We start from the raw sequence: 16187 nt of genomic DNA, 5'->3' as shown, positions 1-16187 counted from the left end.
GGAGGTGAGGGAGAGGGAGAAGAAATCAATTTCAAGCTTCCAAAGAGAGTATAAATAAGAGAAAAGGTATGCAAGCCTAAAAACACAATGTTTTCATAGTATACATTTTAATGTTGTTTGTATAATTGAAAATTACCCTTTGAATTTTTTAATCAGTGAAAGAGGTTTTAATTTATAAATGGAATAGTCTTACAGTTTTAGATGCTGTTACTTTTTATCCACAGATATACATTGCCATTTGTTGGCTAATCAACAGTATTGCCTTATGTTCTTGAGGTGACAGCTAATTGAATTTTGTCACATTAAGACACTCAAAAAGTGATGTGGGTGGGCTTCCATCAATATCTTACCAATCATCCTAATTTCTTAGTGTATTTTAAAATAAATGATATTTTTCCTGAGTAGAGGCTTTTACACATACAATTCTAGAAAAGGAAATCTTGATTGCCAAAATTGTGCCTACATACAAACAGGAAGGATAACATTAATCTGCACAAATAAATAGTTGTAGAGTAATTTGATATAGGGCCAGATTACGTTTCCCTTATTCTTGCTGAATAGTACCATACACCATGTTAGTGGGGCTAACAGTGGAGTAAAGTGCTACTCAGTGTGAGCAACAATATCAGAATTTGGCCCAAAGTTACATGAGACTTTGAAAATTTTGTCAATAAGATAATTTTTGTTAGTGAAGTTTAATTATGTGAAGGAATAAACGTTAACTAAAAATTAATTTTGGACAGATATTTAAGTTTTAAACAAAGTGGCTTTTATGTACAACTGTCTACTTGACAATATTTGTAACGTTAACTGTAGAAAAGTAAAATACTGAAAAAAATAATTACTCTTCGAATATACTAGCCTCCTCTTTTTTGGGAGTCCTTAGAACCTAGAAAGTACTTTCTATTTTTCAGTTATTCTCTGAGGCTATGTGTTGTGCTGAGCAGAACTGGCTGTTGCTCTCTGGAATTTGACAATGTAGCTCCTGAATTGGATGAAAGGTTTGCTTGAAAATAATGCTGAGCATCCTTCACCCTAGGAGCTGTGTGTGTACTGGCCACTTGTGTGATGAACCTCTTCACTATGAATAGGACCCTACCAAATTCACGGTCCATTTTGGTCAATGTCACAGTCATAGGATTTTAAAAATAGTAAATTTAATTATTTCAGCTATTTAAATCTGAAACTTCACGGTGTTTTAATTGTAGGGATCCTGATACAAAAAGGAGTTGGGGGGGAGGTGTAACAAGGTTATTGTGGCAGAGGGGTTGTGGTACTGTTACCCTTATTTATGCGTTGCTGCTGATGGAAGCGCTGCCTTCAGACCTGGACAGTTGGAGAGTGGCAGCTCCTGGCTGGGAGCCCAGCTCTGAAGGCAGAGCCGCTGCCAGCAGCAGCACAGAAGTAAGGATGGAATGGGATGGTACTGTCATCCTTACTTCTGTGCTGCTGCCTATAGAGCAAGGCCTTCTGTCACCAGCCGCCACTGTCTGGCTGCCCAGCTCTGAAGACAGCAGCGCAGAAATAAGGGTGGCATGGTCTGGTATTTTGCCACCCTTCTGTGCTGCTGCTGGCAGGGCGCAGCCTTAAGAGCTGGGCACTTGGACAACAGTTGCCGCTTCCCTGCCACCCAGCTCTGAAGGCAGCACAGAAATAAGGGTGGCAATACCACGACCCTCATAAAATAACCTTGTGACCTCCCCCCTTTGGGTCTGGACCCCCAATTTGAGAAACGCTGGTCTCCCTGTGCAATCTGTATAGTATAGGGTAAAAGCACACAAAAGACTAGATTTCACGGGGGAGGAGGAGAGACCAGTTTTCACAGTCCGTGACTTGTTTTTCATGGCTGTGAATTTGGTAGGGCCGTAACTATGATCCTCCCTATTTTATGCTACTTCAGAGTTCCAGTCTTGCACCAAATAATTGTAGTTATCTAAACTGAAACTTTCCGTTGAATAGTTTTAAAACAGTCAATATTTTACTCTGGAGACTGGGGTTATCCATAGTCTCCTTACCTCTGCTCCATCACATGTATCCTCCTTTATTCAAGAAAAGGGATTTGGACTCCAATCTCTGTAGCAAGTTTGCATCTGGCTAGCTGCCAACATGTCTGTGAGAAACTCCTCCTCAGTGTGCACAGCAGTGTGCTTGCTAAGACACTACAAGAACAGTCTGTAGTCCTCATGTATCTGTCCTGGTTGGTAAGGCCCTTCTTTTTGCTTCTGCCTAAGAAGGAGGTTGCCTGGTGTATTTTGAGTTCTGCAGGATCCATAATGACAAACTGAGCTATGGGAGCAAAGTTATAAAATCTCTCCCTGTCAGCATGTGCTCTTAGTCTTGATTTTATCATTGCATCTACACTGATAGTGGCCTAATCATTTACATTACCTTGCATTGTTTAAAGAAAAGTGTGGTGAATGTTCATTGCCTAGAAAATATGAAGTCATTGGTACATGACTTTTAAAAAAAGCACAGTGTTCTTGTCCTTGGGTGCTATAGTTTGTTAATTTGAAGAAGGAATATTAAATAGATTTGTAGTAATTGAGTTGTACACTCATCCCATAAAGTTTGCATTTGTGAAGTTTATCTAGTTGCAAATGGCCTGGTGAAATAAGCTGTTATTGAGATTGCGACAGAAGCATGAATGTTTTCTTTTATTATTTCAGATACCTCCTGGGAGATGGATTTGTTCCTACATGCTAGTGTTTCTCCATGCATGGATGTGCACTGCTGTTTTTAATAGTGTAAATACTCAATTTTTTGTTTCTGGTTCTGCTCTGTAAGAGTGCTGCCAGAGAGAAGATGCTTCCATGGGAAGCAGACAGGTTGTGGAACTCAAGGAACTCTAAAGGTTGTCACCTAGTGTATTCTAGAGCAGCTAGGAAGAATATGACCCAAGCTGTGTAGTCTGAGAATTCTGGCATGACTGGCAAAAATACTGTACGTTTTACATAATGTAGGGAAAAATCCAGCAATAGGACAGCAGCCTACTAAAAATAGAAACTGATGCTGGACCAAGTTCATCTTTTGCTGTAATTTCACTGTTTTCAGTGGAGTTACAAAAGGGCTGACTGTCCCACTGGATCTAATTTAATCACTTTGTATAGTGGTTGGAATAAGCCAAATAGTAGCAAAATATAAGTTGCTGTGCACTCTGGCTATCATTTGTGTAAGTGTTGTGGTTATAGACTGTTCTGAACTTGGTAAAAAGCAGTTTTTCATTTAAATACTTGTATGTGGTAACTGATGGCTCTTCACAGCCCTCAAATGGAAGAACAAAGGAGTGAAGCATCAGACACATGCAATTTAGCAGTTCTGGGCTTTTCCTGCAATATTTTTTGATTTGTTTGTTTCATTTAGCTTCCAAAGAAAGGTCTCAGGCCTGAAAAATTTAGGCTCAATTGTATGTACAGTAGACAGAGTTCACCTCCCACATCGTTTGTGCCTTAGCTGCTTGTTTTCCTTCTATTTTCAACAGTAGTTCATGGTGGGTCATATCTTCTGGCCGTTTTTGATGAACCTAAAGATACTTGTGTTTATTTACCCAGGAAGTAGCTTTAGTTATAAAACTTCAGTCCTATTTATATATGCAAAAATATTAATCCAATGATAGATATGAAATTCATTGCCTTTGTCAATATCTGCATACCAGAGCTTCATTTATAATATACCGTACTTTGCTAATGCATTTAATACCCAGTTACACAAGATCAACAAGAAAGATGTATATCCTTTCTTATTGGTACTCAAGACCTCAAAAGTGATTTTTATTCAAATCTGACATTTATTTTCCAAATCTGCACATCTGTGAGGTGAGAATTGTATCTCAGCATTCGATTAATGGATTTTACATTAGAAGAAGTGAAGCCACTTAAATGATGCCATTACCCACCAAACAGGAATAAGAGCTAGATATAAAGTATTAATATAATTGCAGTCCACTTAATTAAACTGGATCAAATGTATTCTACCTTGAGAGGGAGAACCATCAATAAGATTTTCTTTTTATAAAAAGACAGTGACTTCTTGTTTGCTGAACTTCTTGAAATCCCTTTTGTGTTGGATGGGCTTTATAAGTACTTACTTATTTACAGTAGCGAAATTCAGGACTCTTGTCTCTTTAAATCTCATTTTGCAACTCTACACTACATTACGTAATCTCTTTAAATAGCTGGTTTGTTCTTGTTTCCTTGCAGGCAATCTGCTCTTGCTATATCCATATCAGATTCAAGAACAAATTACTTCCAACTGTGTCTGTGAGCTCTGATGCTTTCATGCAGTCTTCAGTGGTCAGAAAGAAGGGGAAATGGGAAAGGTGGTCAATAGCATAATTATATCTTTAAATACTTTTAATCTAGGCATAGATACTTGAGTTCCAGTAAACTGAAGTTTGAGGATTGTAGCTATGTACAGTTTAATATTTAATGTAACTTCTGGGCTACTGAAATGTATTTTTACTCCTTTCTTTAAGCCAGTAATTGTTCTGCTTATTCCTGTTATGAATATTAACGTAGGTAATGGATTTTTTTTATATTCATGGCTAAACAATAAGGAACTTTTGCAGAAGTTCTCGGAATTCATTTTTGTCTCTCTTCTTTTGTACTTGGAAATTTACTGTTTTGCCGTTACTATGATCTTGGTACACCTGGCTTATTTTAAGCATTTACAGAGAGCTCTGCCCTGTACCAGTATTACTGGCAGACTGCTGTGGATGAAGAAATGTGTTGAAAGGAGTAGAAATAAAGGACACTTCTTTTATTTAACAAAAAAACAAGCAGTGATAGCTGAAGATATGCTATCTGCCTCCCTTTTTCTCCTCCTGTCATTGACTTAGAGCTTTCTCATTCGATCTCCTCCTGTCTGTATGGTCAGTCTTTTAGCCTCTCATTTGATGGGTTGGTCCATTCTGTCTCTTGGAGTGATCTTATCTTTTTACTGTTTCCCCAATCTGCTTTTCTCTAGTGAGTTACTACTCCACTCCAGTCCTGCATCAGTGTCACTATCTTTTGACCTCTCTTTCGGGGTATCTCCTCATTACATGGCCAAAACAGAACTGCTTAATAGCTCTGCTGGCTCTCCCTGTTTTCTCTAGCAAGTTTAGGCTCCCTTTACTCTCCTTCCAGGCCCACCACAACTCTTTCCCTTCTTGTTGTTGCCCTCCTGTCCCTGCTAAATCAATGACACCAGCCTCACCAGCTTCTTGCACAAGTATGTCTACACCACCTTGTACGCTACCCCTCGTGTATGGAGCTCACCCAGGTGACCTGACCGGAAGGGCCACTACCCTTTCTTTCAGATCCTTCTTGAGGAATCACTTTTGTCATTTTTTTTTTTAAGACTTTGAAGAACAGTATCTAAATACATGATTCCAAACTGTAGCTCTGTAGATTGGAGCTCCCAGTTTGGTAGGAGAGCCAGATAACGGGGGATGCACAATAACTGTGAACACTGGAACTGTCACTGAAACTGGTGGAGGAACACACTAAGGTAAGAAGGGTCAGAGGACTAAAGAGGGAATGGTGTAGAGAAAAGAGGGAGTGGTGTTTTAAAAAAGTACCTGTTTGATAAACCAGCATCTTGTAGATTCATAGACTCTAGGACTGGAAGGGACCTGGAGAGGTCATCGATTCTAGTCCCCTGCCCTCATGGCAGGACCAAATACTGTCTAGACCATCCCTGATAGACATTTATCTAACCTACTCTTAAATATCTCCAGAGATGGAGATTCCACAACCTCCCTAGGCAATTTATTCCAGTGTTTAAGTACCCTGACAGTTAGGAACTTTTTCCTAATGTCCAACCTAAATCTCCCCTGCTGCAGTTTAAGCCCATTGCTTCTTGTTCTATCCTTAGACGCTAAGGTGAACAAGTTTTCTCCCTCCTCCTGATGACACCCTTTTAGATACCTGAAAACTGCTGTCATGTCAGCTCTCAGTCTTCTCTTTTCCAAACTAAACAAACCCAATTCTTTCAGCCTTCCTTCGTAGGTCGTGTTCTCAAGACCTTTAATCATTCTTGTTGCTCTTCTCTGGACCTTCTCCAATTTCTCCACATCTTTCTTGAAATGCGGTGCCCAGAACTGGACACACTACTCCAGTTGAGGCCTAACCAGCGCAGAGCAGAGTGGAAGAATAACTTCTCGTGTCTTGCTCACAACACACCTGTTAATGCATCCCAGAATCATGGTTTTTTTATATTATTATTATTATTTTTTTTGCAACAGCATCACACTGTTGACTCATATTTAGCTTGTGGTCCACTATAACCCCTAGATCCCTTTCTGCCGTACTGCTTCCTAGACAGTCTCTTCCCATTCTGTACGTGTGAAACTGATTGTTTCTTCCTAAGTGGAGCACTTTGCATTTGTCTTTATTAAACTTCATCTGATTTACCTCAAACCATTTCTCCAATTTGTCTCCAGATCATTTTGAATTATGACCCTGTCCTCCAAAGCAGTTGCAATCCCTCCCAGTTTGGTATTGTCTGCAAACTTAATAAGCGTACTTTCTATGCCAACATCTAAGTTGTTGATGAAGATATTGAACAGAGCCGGTCCCAAAACAGACCCCTGAGGAACCTCACTTGTTATACCTTTCCAGCAGGAATGGGAACCATTAATAACTACTCTCTGAGTACGGTTATCCAGCCAGTTACGCACCCACCAAATAATAGCCCCATCTAAATTGTGTTTGCCTAGTTTATCGATAAGAATATCATGCGAGATTATCTTCTCAGGATAATCTTAATAGAAATATTATTTCTATATTCTGTTTTTTCTATATTCTAGAAATAGTTTTTTCACCTGTTTTTATCATTGTCAAACTTATTTTAAAACTTTTTTTGCTGGATTAAATGTTGGTTGGTTTGAATATTCTAAGTATCAAAAGGATGCTGAATCGGCACAACTCCTCTAACTTCTATGAGACTTCTGCAATGATACTTGACTCAGACATGCTTTCAGATCATTCTGCATGCTGATTGGTCCCATAACTTTTTAATGTGGAGAACTAGGATATCTTGATATGTCAAGTCAAAAAGATTTACGTCTGCTGGAGATAATTTAACCCCTATGTTGTGCAAAGGGGAGTGATGACCCTCTCACTTGTATTTCCCCTAAACTCTGCATACAGTCACACCCACCTACTCTCCTGAGATCCCAAAACAAGATTTGCTTCATAATACATCTGGTGGCCTGTGATATATAGGAGGTCAAATTGGATGATCTGGTTCTCCCTTCCGTCCTTAAATTCTGACATAATTTCTCCTTCCTCCGCGCCACCCCTCCCCTCCAAGCAGGGAAATAGTTAATTGAAATGGGGCAGTTCACATCTGCCAGAGTTATTGTTTCAGGCTCTGTGTAGACTCAAGCGACATCTCTATTGATTTACACTTTTTTTCATATTTTGAAGATTCTTTGCTACTGTAAGGATTATACTTAAAAAATAAAATCTGAAGACTGTGATGCAGTCTCCAAAAAAATAAAATACTGGTTTGCTGAGCCAGTGTGAGCTGGCCCAGTTTTGACCCCTGAATTGAAGAAACTATTGACAGTTCTTTCCTTTTACTCTTTATTCTCTCCTACTACCTCTTTGCTCTCTCTCAGGCTACGTCCAGACTACCCGCCGTATCGGCGGGTTAAAATCGATTGCTCGGGGATCGATATATCGCGTCTAATCTAGACGCGATATATCGATCCCCGAGCGCGCTTATATCGATTCCGGAACTCCATCAACCCCAACGGAGTTCCGGAATCGACAAGGAGAGCCACGAACATCGATCCCACGCGGTGTGGACGGGTGAGTAATCCGATCTTAGATATTTGACTTCAGCTACATTATTCACGTAACTGAAGTTGCGTATCTAAGATCGATTTCCCCCTCGTAGTGTGGACCAGCCCTTAGTTCATTATTTGGCTAGAGTAAGATAACAGTTGCCTCAGGGGAAACACCAATCTTAGCTTCTTTCTTTTGAAGGGTGAGCTAATTCTAAAGTACTTGCTTGTGAATGTTCTTACTTACAAACACCAAACTTCAGGCTCCTTTTAAAAAATCTTCTCTTTTAACTTACAAGATATGTGTGTCCGTATGATACAAAACTTAGACTAGAACAATATGTATCACATTTTGAGGAATTCATTGACAGTGAATCTCTTTCAAAAAATGGCTTGTAGGTAACTGGAACTTGTCTCAAGAAGATCCTTTATGTCGAGATAGTATACCTGGTGGGCTGACACTTTTTTAAAAAAACAGCCATTTTATACAGTACCATTCAAATCAGATGAATTTAGACTGGGTTATTCATAAGCCTGATTCTCTTAATAGTTTTGTATCCTGCCGGAAAGTAGGTAACTGCACATAATCCCTCTTCTTCGTCTCCCCTCCCAAAATAATCTCTTGTGTTTGTAATCTGTATTTTGTAACAAGCTCCTAAAATGAAATAATTTTAGCTTTGAAGGGAAAGATTTCTTGAGTGAGTTCAGAAAATAACTTTAACGTGCATTGCTGTAATATTATAAGTTTTCTGTGTGTCTCCAGCTTGATTTTGTTATGAAAATAAAAATCCATATTTAACACTATTCATATAATTCACTGTAATGTACTGTGGCTAGTAAGTTATTCCTACTCAATCAAACGTTTCAGCTCTATCATTTAGGTTTTATATCCAAGCTGAATGCAATGGTACTTTCTTGTATAATGATAAAATCATTTCTACTTTAAACCATAAAGCAGTTTTTAAGTCTAGCCAAACTCCCATTAAATTGATAGCATTTTGCCTTTAGATTATTAGATGTGCACCATTTGTCTTGGCAAATTACTAATAGCAAATGCACTTGGATGAAACTGTACTTAAAAGAACAGTTAACATTAAACTACTCAGAGACTGTAAATGTGAAGTCATGTATTGCATACAGAGTGCTTAAAATGTCCACTTGTTTTATACAGTGAACTGTTATTCAGGTGGCCATATTATAAGAGGCCCTCTAACACATCCTAATGGCTTATGAGCAGAGATAGCTAGTGAAGAAGCACTTGTTCAGTAGAACGGTAATGTGCTGCATGGCATGACGACGATCCATAAGCATTTTTTTAATATGTGTTTGAGATGTGACAGATGACTTTACAGGCAAAGTAACTCATAATTTCTGGAAGAAAAATCTCATCTGTATGTACCACATTCCATAGCAGCCCCTCCTTCCTCACTTGACACCTTGAAAATGTACTCTAAGTTCACTTCACTGAATGAGCTTGAGGCACTTGAGCTGAATGATATAAGGATGCTTTCACTGGGTTATATCCTGCCATGCCCATTGGTATGTATTGGCCAAAGGCCACTAATACAGGACTAGAGTGATTCTACTGCATGGGGAGGAGGGCATAGGGAGTGTACAGAGGGAACTTCACATTTTACACACTTCAGAGGTGTACTCTGTTGGGCCCTTTTTGTGGCAGCATGCAAAGGATTTTTGGGGAGGGATGGGGCCATAGATCTTTGAGTATACATGTCAAATGCATGGGCCAAAATGGCTGCTGGATGGGGTGATGCATCTGCTGCAGAAACTGCAGAGTGACCTCTTTAAGGGGAGAAGAGACCTGCCACACCTGAGTGGGTAGGACTAAATCGGGTCAGATGATAGCTTAGTGGCTGGCTGGGCCTTTGTCGGACTGAGATTTGTCTGGGAGTTGGAACCACAGCAAATAAGAATGCTGCTGTGGAAGATCCTGAGCCTGAGTCTGCAGGAGGCCTGGTACTCCAGAGCATCCATTCTGGGGGCCCAGTGCTTTGTACTGAGGCAACTGGTGGGGCCCAGGGTCAGCACTTGGGGTCTGCTCCTGCTGCTGCATAGTTGGGGTAGGGGTCAGTGTCCAGGGCCAGCACCCACTGGAGCCTGCTGCTGTGCGACCGGAACTGGAAGGTGGCATCCAAGGCAAACACTTGCTGGAGCCTGGGGTTGGTGCCTGCTGCTGTGTGATGAGGGCTGCGAATCTATACCCGGGGCTTGTGTCTGGGGCTGAGGATTGGCGCCATGGTCAGCACCTGCCGAAACCCGGGTTGACATTCAGGAGCAATGCCTGGGGTCAGTGGCCAGGGCTGGAGGTCAGAGTGCGCGACAGGTTGTTGGCCACCCCCGGGGTTTGGGGCTGGTGCTTTGGGTCTGTGTCTGCTGCCACACGGCCAGGGTTAGGGGTTGGTATCCAGAGCTAGCACCCGCCAGGCCCAAGGCCAGTGCTGGGGATCTGCACCCAGGTCTAGCAGCTGTTGGAGCTGAGGGTTGTCACTTGGGGCCGGCATCTGTGGTCAGTGACTAGGGCTTGGGGGTTGGAGCGCATGGACAGGGATCAGCACTTGGGGCCAGCAGCCACTGATGAGGTTGGGGGTCTGCACCACACGGCCAGAGCCAGGGATTGGAGCCCCCTCTGTGCAGCCAGGGTTTGGAGGCTGGAGCACTAGTTTGCAGCCAGTCTCCTAATTCCGCACCATCCAACCACCCCAAGGCTGAAGTCCAAGCTCCACTAAGTCCCCCTGCCTCCCCTCCCCCAAGGTAGAGAACTCACCTTGCTCCTTCATCTGTCTCCGGAGACTGCAGAGTGATGTGTCCAGGAGCAACAAGGAGGGAGAGGAAGGGAGAGGGGATGATGCTTTTCTGTGGCCTCCCTGCTGTTTTGTGGGTGGTGAAGATTTTGATTTTGTGTGATGTCAGTGCAATGTTTTTCAACAGTGTATCTTGATAGAAAAGCAATGAGCTGTATGCCCAAACTACAATATTTTCCCACAGATTGGAAAAACTTTTTCTTGTCTCTATTGGCAGCCTATGAAGTAAAATCTAATTTTTTTGCAGTTTGTGAGCACCATTGGTCTGAAAAGAATAAATGTGTTCTCTCATTGACAGAGAGGTTTGCAGCTGAAATCAGCTCACCCTTTGATTCAACGGTGGTTTTTTTTTTTTTTTTTTTTTTTTTTTTACATGTATATTTATATACCACAGTCCTGGGACTTTCAAGCCTTTCCAGTCAGGGTATGTCTACACTGCAGGATTATTCCGATTTTACATAAACTGATTTTGTAAAACAGATTGTATAAAGTCGAGTGCACGCGGCCACACTAAGCACATTAATTTGGTGGTGTGCGTCCATGTACCGAGGCTAGCGTCGATTTCCAGAGCGTTTCACTGTGAGTAGCTATCCCTGTAATAACCTTAGTCCCAGATTTGGACCTTAGCGTCCAAGATATGGGGGTTAGCATGAAAACCTCCAAGCTTAGTTACCAGCTTGGACCTGGTACTTGCTGCCACCACCCAAAAAATTAGAGTGTTTTGGGGCACTCTGGTCCCTCTGAAAAACCTTCCCTGGGGACCCCAAGACCCAAATCCCTTGAGTCTCACAACAAAGGGAAATAATCCTTTTTCCCTTCCCCCCTCCAGGTGCTCCTGGAGAGATACACAGACACAAGCTCTGTGAATCCAAACAGAGTGAATCTCCCTCTCTGTTCCCAATCCTGGAAACAAAAAGTACTTTCCTCTTCACCCAGAGGGAATGCAAAATCAGGCTAGCCACTTCAACACACAAATCTCCCCTTGATTTCTTCCTCCCACCAATTCCCTGGTGAGTACAGACTCAATTTCCCTGAAGTAAAGAAAAACTCCAACAGGTCTTAAAAGAAAGCTTTATATAAAAAGAAAGAAAAATAAGTACAAATGTTCTTTCTATATTAGATGATACAACACAGGGTCAATTGCTTAAAAGAATATTGAATAAACAGCCTTATTCAAAAAGAATACAAATCAAAGCACTCCAGCACTTATATTCATGCAAATACCAAAGAAAAGAAACCATAGAACTTACTATCTGATCTCTTTGTCCTTACACTTAGAAACAGAAGACTAGAAAGTAGAACTACTTCTCCAAAGCTCAGAGAAAGCAGGCAGACGGAAAACAAAGACAAAGACACTCAATTCCCTCCACCCAAAGTTGAAAAAATCCGGTTTCCTGATTGGTCCTCTGGTCAGGTGCTTCAGGTGAAAGAGACATTAACCCTTAGCTATCTGTTTATGACACGCCCCCCAAATTGCAGACAGTGGGGAAGCTCACTGGCGGCGATTTCCTTCTAGAACTTGAAAATAAACAGATTAATACAACACATACACCTTTACATATACTCCTAAGTATATAACTAACAGACTTCTACATTTTAAGAACACTTTTTAACTACTGAATTCTGGGAAACTCTCACGGGAGAGTGCATCAGCTACTTTGTTAGAAGCTCCTGTGATGTGTTGAATTTCAAAATCAAAATCTTGGAGAGCTAAACTCCAACGAAGAAGTTTTTTGTTGTTCCCCTTGGCAGTATGAAGCCACTTTAGTGCGGCATGGTCAGTTTGTAGTTGGAACCGCCGTCCCCAAACATATGGGCGTAGCTTTTCCAGGGCGTACACAATGGCATAGCATTCCTTTTCACTGACTGACCAGTGACTTTCCCTCTCAGACAGTTTCTTGCTGAGAAACACGACAGGATGGAAGTTGTGATCTGTTGCTTCCTGCATGAGCACTGCTCCTATACCACGCTCAGATGCATCTGTGGTTACTAGGAATGGCTTGTCAAAGTCCGGGGCCCTGAGCACAGGGTCAGACATGAGCGTTGCCTTAAGTTGGGTAAAGGCCTTTTGACACTCATCAGTCCACTTAACGGCATTTGGCTGGGTCTTTTTGGTCAGGTCGGTCAATGGGGCAGCGATTTGGCTGTAGTGTGGTACAAATCGCCTGTAGTATCCGGCCAAGCCTAAGAAGGATTGGACCTGCTTCTTTGACTTTGGGACAGGCCACTTTTGGATAGCATCCACCTTGGCCTGTAGGGGGTTTATGGTTCCTCGACCCACCTGGTGCCCCAGGTAAGTCACTTTGTTTTGGCCTATTTGACACTTTTTGGCCTTAACAGTTAGTCCTGCCTGCCTGATGCGCTCAAAGACCTTTTCCAGGTGTAGTAGGTGTTCGGGCCAGGAGTCAGAAAAAATGGCCACATCATCGAGGTAGGCAACTGCAAATTCTCCCAGTCCAGCTAGTAGACCATCTACCAGCCTTTGGAAGGTGGCGGGTGCATTACGAAGGCCGAAAGGAAGGACATTGAATTCATACACCCCCGCATGGGTGACGAATGCTGACCTCTCCTTGGCAGGTTCATCTAGCGGTACTTGCCAGTACCCCTTGGTTAAGTCTATTGTAGAGATGAACTGGGCACGTCCCAACTTTTCCAATAGCTCATCGGTACGTGGCATTGGATAGTTGTCCGGACGAGTTACAGCATTTAGCTTACGGTAGTCCACGCAAAAGCGTATTTCCCCATCTGGTTTGGGTACCAGAACCACTGGAGATGCCCATGCACTGGTAGATGAGCGGATTATACCCATCTGTAGCATGTTCTGGATCTCCCGTTCTATAGCAGCTTGGGCATGAGGAGACACTCGGTAGGGTGGGGTTCTGATTGGGTGAGCATTACCTGTATCAATGGAGTGGTATGCCCGTTCAGTCCGTCCTGGGGTGGCTGAGAACAATGGGGCGAAGCTAGTGCACAGCTCCTTGATTTGTTGCCGCTGCAGACGTTCCAGGGTGGTTGAGAGGTTCACCTCTTCCACGCCACCGTCTTTTTTCCCGTCGTAGTAGACACCGTCAGGCCACTCAGCATCCTCTCCCTGGACTGTAAACTGACAAACCTGTAAGTCTCTGGAATAGAAAGGCTTGAGAGAATTAACATGGTACACTTTAGGCTTTAGTGAGGAATTGGGAAATGCTATGAGGTAGTTTACAGCTCCCAGGCGCTCTTGGACCGTGAATGGCCCTTCCCATGATGCTTCCATCTTATGGGCCTGTTGCGCCTTCAAGACCATAACCTGGTCTCCTACCTTGAAGGACCGATCTCTGGCATGTCTGTCATACCAGGCCTTTTGCGCTTCTTGAGCATCCTTTAGGTTCTCTCTAGCAAGGGCTAAAGAGTGTCGGAGGGTGCTTTGTAGGTTGCTTACAAAGTCCAGAATGTTAGTTCCTGGAGAAGGCGTAAACCCCTCCCATTGCTGCTTCACCAACTGTAATGGCCCCTTAACCTCGTGACCATACACAAGTTCAAATGGTGAAAACCCTAAACTGGGATGTGGTACAGCCCTGTAGGCAAACAGCAACTGCTGCAACACTAGGTCCCAATTATTGGAGAATTCGTTGATGAATTTACGTATCATGGCCCCCAAAGTTCCATTGAACCTTTCCACCAGGCCATTGGTTTGATGGTGGTATGGGGTGGCAACCAAGTGATTCACCCCATGAGTTTCCCACAGTTTTTCCATGGTCCCTGCCAGGAAATTAGACCCTGAATCTGTAAGGATGTCAGAGGGCCAACCTACCCTGGCAAAGATGTCTGTTAGGGCCAGGCACACAGTGTTAGCCCTGGTGTTGCCTAGAGCGACTGCTTCTGGCCATCGGGTAGCAAAGTCCACTAAAGTCAGTACGTACTGCTTTCCTCTGGGCGTCTTTTTTGGGAAAGGGCCCAGAATATCCACAGCTACTCGCTGAAATGGGATCTCAATTATGGGGAGTGGCTGGAGAGGGGCCTTGACCTGGTCTTGAGGCTTTCCCACTCTTTGGCATACCTCACAAGACCGGACATACTTGGCAACGTCCTTGCCCATCCCCTCCCAGTGGAAGGACTTCCCCAACCGGTCTTTGGTTCTGTTCACCCCAGCATGGCCACTGGGATGATCATGGGCTAAGCTTAAGAGCTTCCCCCGGTACTTAGTTGGAACCACCAACTGTTTTTGCGGCTGCCATTCTTCCCGGTGTCCACCAGAAAGAATTTCCTTGTATAGAAGTCCTTGGTCTATAACAAACCGGGATCGATTAGAAGAGCTGAGAGGCGGTGGGGTGCTCCGTGCCGCCGCCCAAGCTTTCTGAAGGCTGTCATCCGCTTCCTGCTCAGCCTGGAACTGTTCCCTTGAGTCTGGGGTCACCAGTTCTTCCTCAGACTGTGGACTTGGGCTTGGTCCCTCTGGAAGCGATGTAGGTGATGGGGTTGTTTCCGTTGCTGGTGAACCGCTCTGCGCTGGTGCACCTGAGGGTATTTCAGGCTCTGGCTGAGCCTTTTGGGTATGGTTGTGTTTTGCTTCTGCCAGTTGTGGCTCGCTGGCGCCCTCTGGCGTTGAGTTTGAAGATGTGGTTGCACTTGCTGGTGCTGGTTGCTGTTCCAGTTCCGGGCCTGGGACTGGAGATGCTGTGGCTGTTTCAGTGGTAGGCATGGAATCCGGGTCCACTACCTCTGTCTGGGTCTCTGGTAACACAGACGGGGCCTCTGTGGACAGCTCAGGAACAGGAATGGGTCTGGAAGCTTGCCTGGTTTGGCTACGTGTAACCATTCCCATTCTCTTGGCCCGCCTCACCTGGTTGGCCAAGTCTTCCCCCAGTAGCATGGGGATAGGATAATTGTCATAGACTGCAAAAGTCCACGTTCCTGACCAGCCTTTGTACTGGACAGGCAGTTGAGCTGTAGGCAAGTCTACAGCTTGTGACATGAAGGGGTAAATTGTAACTTTGGCCTTTGGGTTGATGAATTTGGGGTCAACGAAGGATTGGTGGATAGCTGACACTTGTGCCCCCGTGTCTCTCCACGCAGTAACCTTGTTTCCGCCCACTCTCAAATTTTCCCTTCGCTGCAAGGGTATTTGAGAGGCATCCGGGCCTGGGGATCTTTGGTGTGATGGTGGTGTAATGAATTGCACTTGCATGGTGTTCTTGGGACACTTGGCCTTGATATGTCCCAGTTCATTACACTTAAAGCATCTTCCATCTGATGGGTTACTGGGCCGAGGTGAGTTACTGGAGACTGGTGAGGTTGAAGGGTAGGGTATCTGTGGCTTTACTTGGGTGGTATGTGGGGTCTTTGGCTGTCCTCGGTTGTAGGGTTTATGGTCTGTGTGCCCCCTGGGGTAATCGTTCCCCTTGACAGTAGCTTTCTTGCTTTCTGCCAGTTCCATCCATTTGGCTCCAATCTCCCCCGCCTCAGCGATATTCTTGGGGTGTCCATCTTGTATGTACCGTGTGATGTCTTCAGGAACACCATCCAAGAACTGCTCCATTTGTATGAGGAGGTTTAGTTCTTTTAAGGTTTGAATGTTGTTTCCTGTTAGCCAGGCCTCATAGTTTTTTGCAATGTAG

The 16187-nt window shown here is 43.6% G+C and overlaps 1 protein-coding gene across 1 annotated transcript in view; it reads left to right on the top strand.

Annotated features, from left to right (window-relative positions):
• BRF1 (BRF1 RNA polymerase III transcription initiation factor subunit) overlaps positions 1–16187 on the top strand; it is a 268924-nt gene that overhangs the window by 24578 nt on the left and 228159 nt on the right. The window lies entirely within an intron of this gene.

The sequence above is a fragment of the Gopherus flavomarginatus genome, chromosome 5 (genome assembly GCF_025201925.1).
Source record: "Gopherus flavomarginatus isolate rGopFla2 chromosome 5, rGopFla2.mat.asm, whole genome shotgun sequence".
In the NCBI taxonomy this organism is placed as follows: domain Eukaryota; kingdom Metazoa; phylum Chordata; order Testudines; family Testudinidae; genus Gopherus; species Gopherus flavomarginatus.
This window is presented reverse-complemented; position numbering and strand designations above follow the sequence as displayed.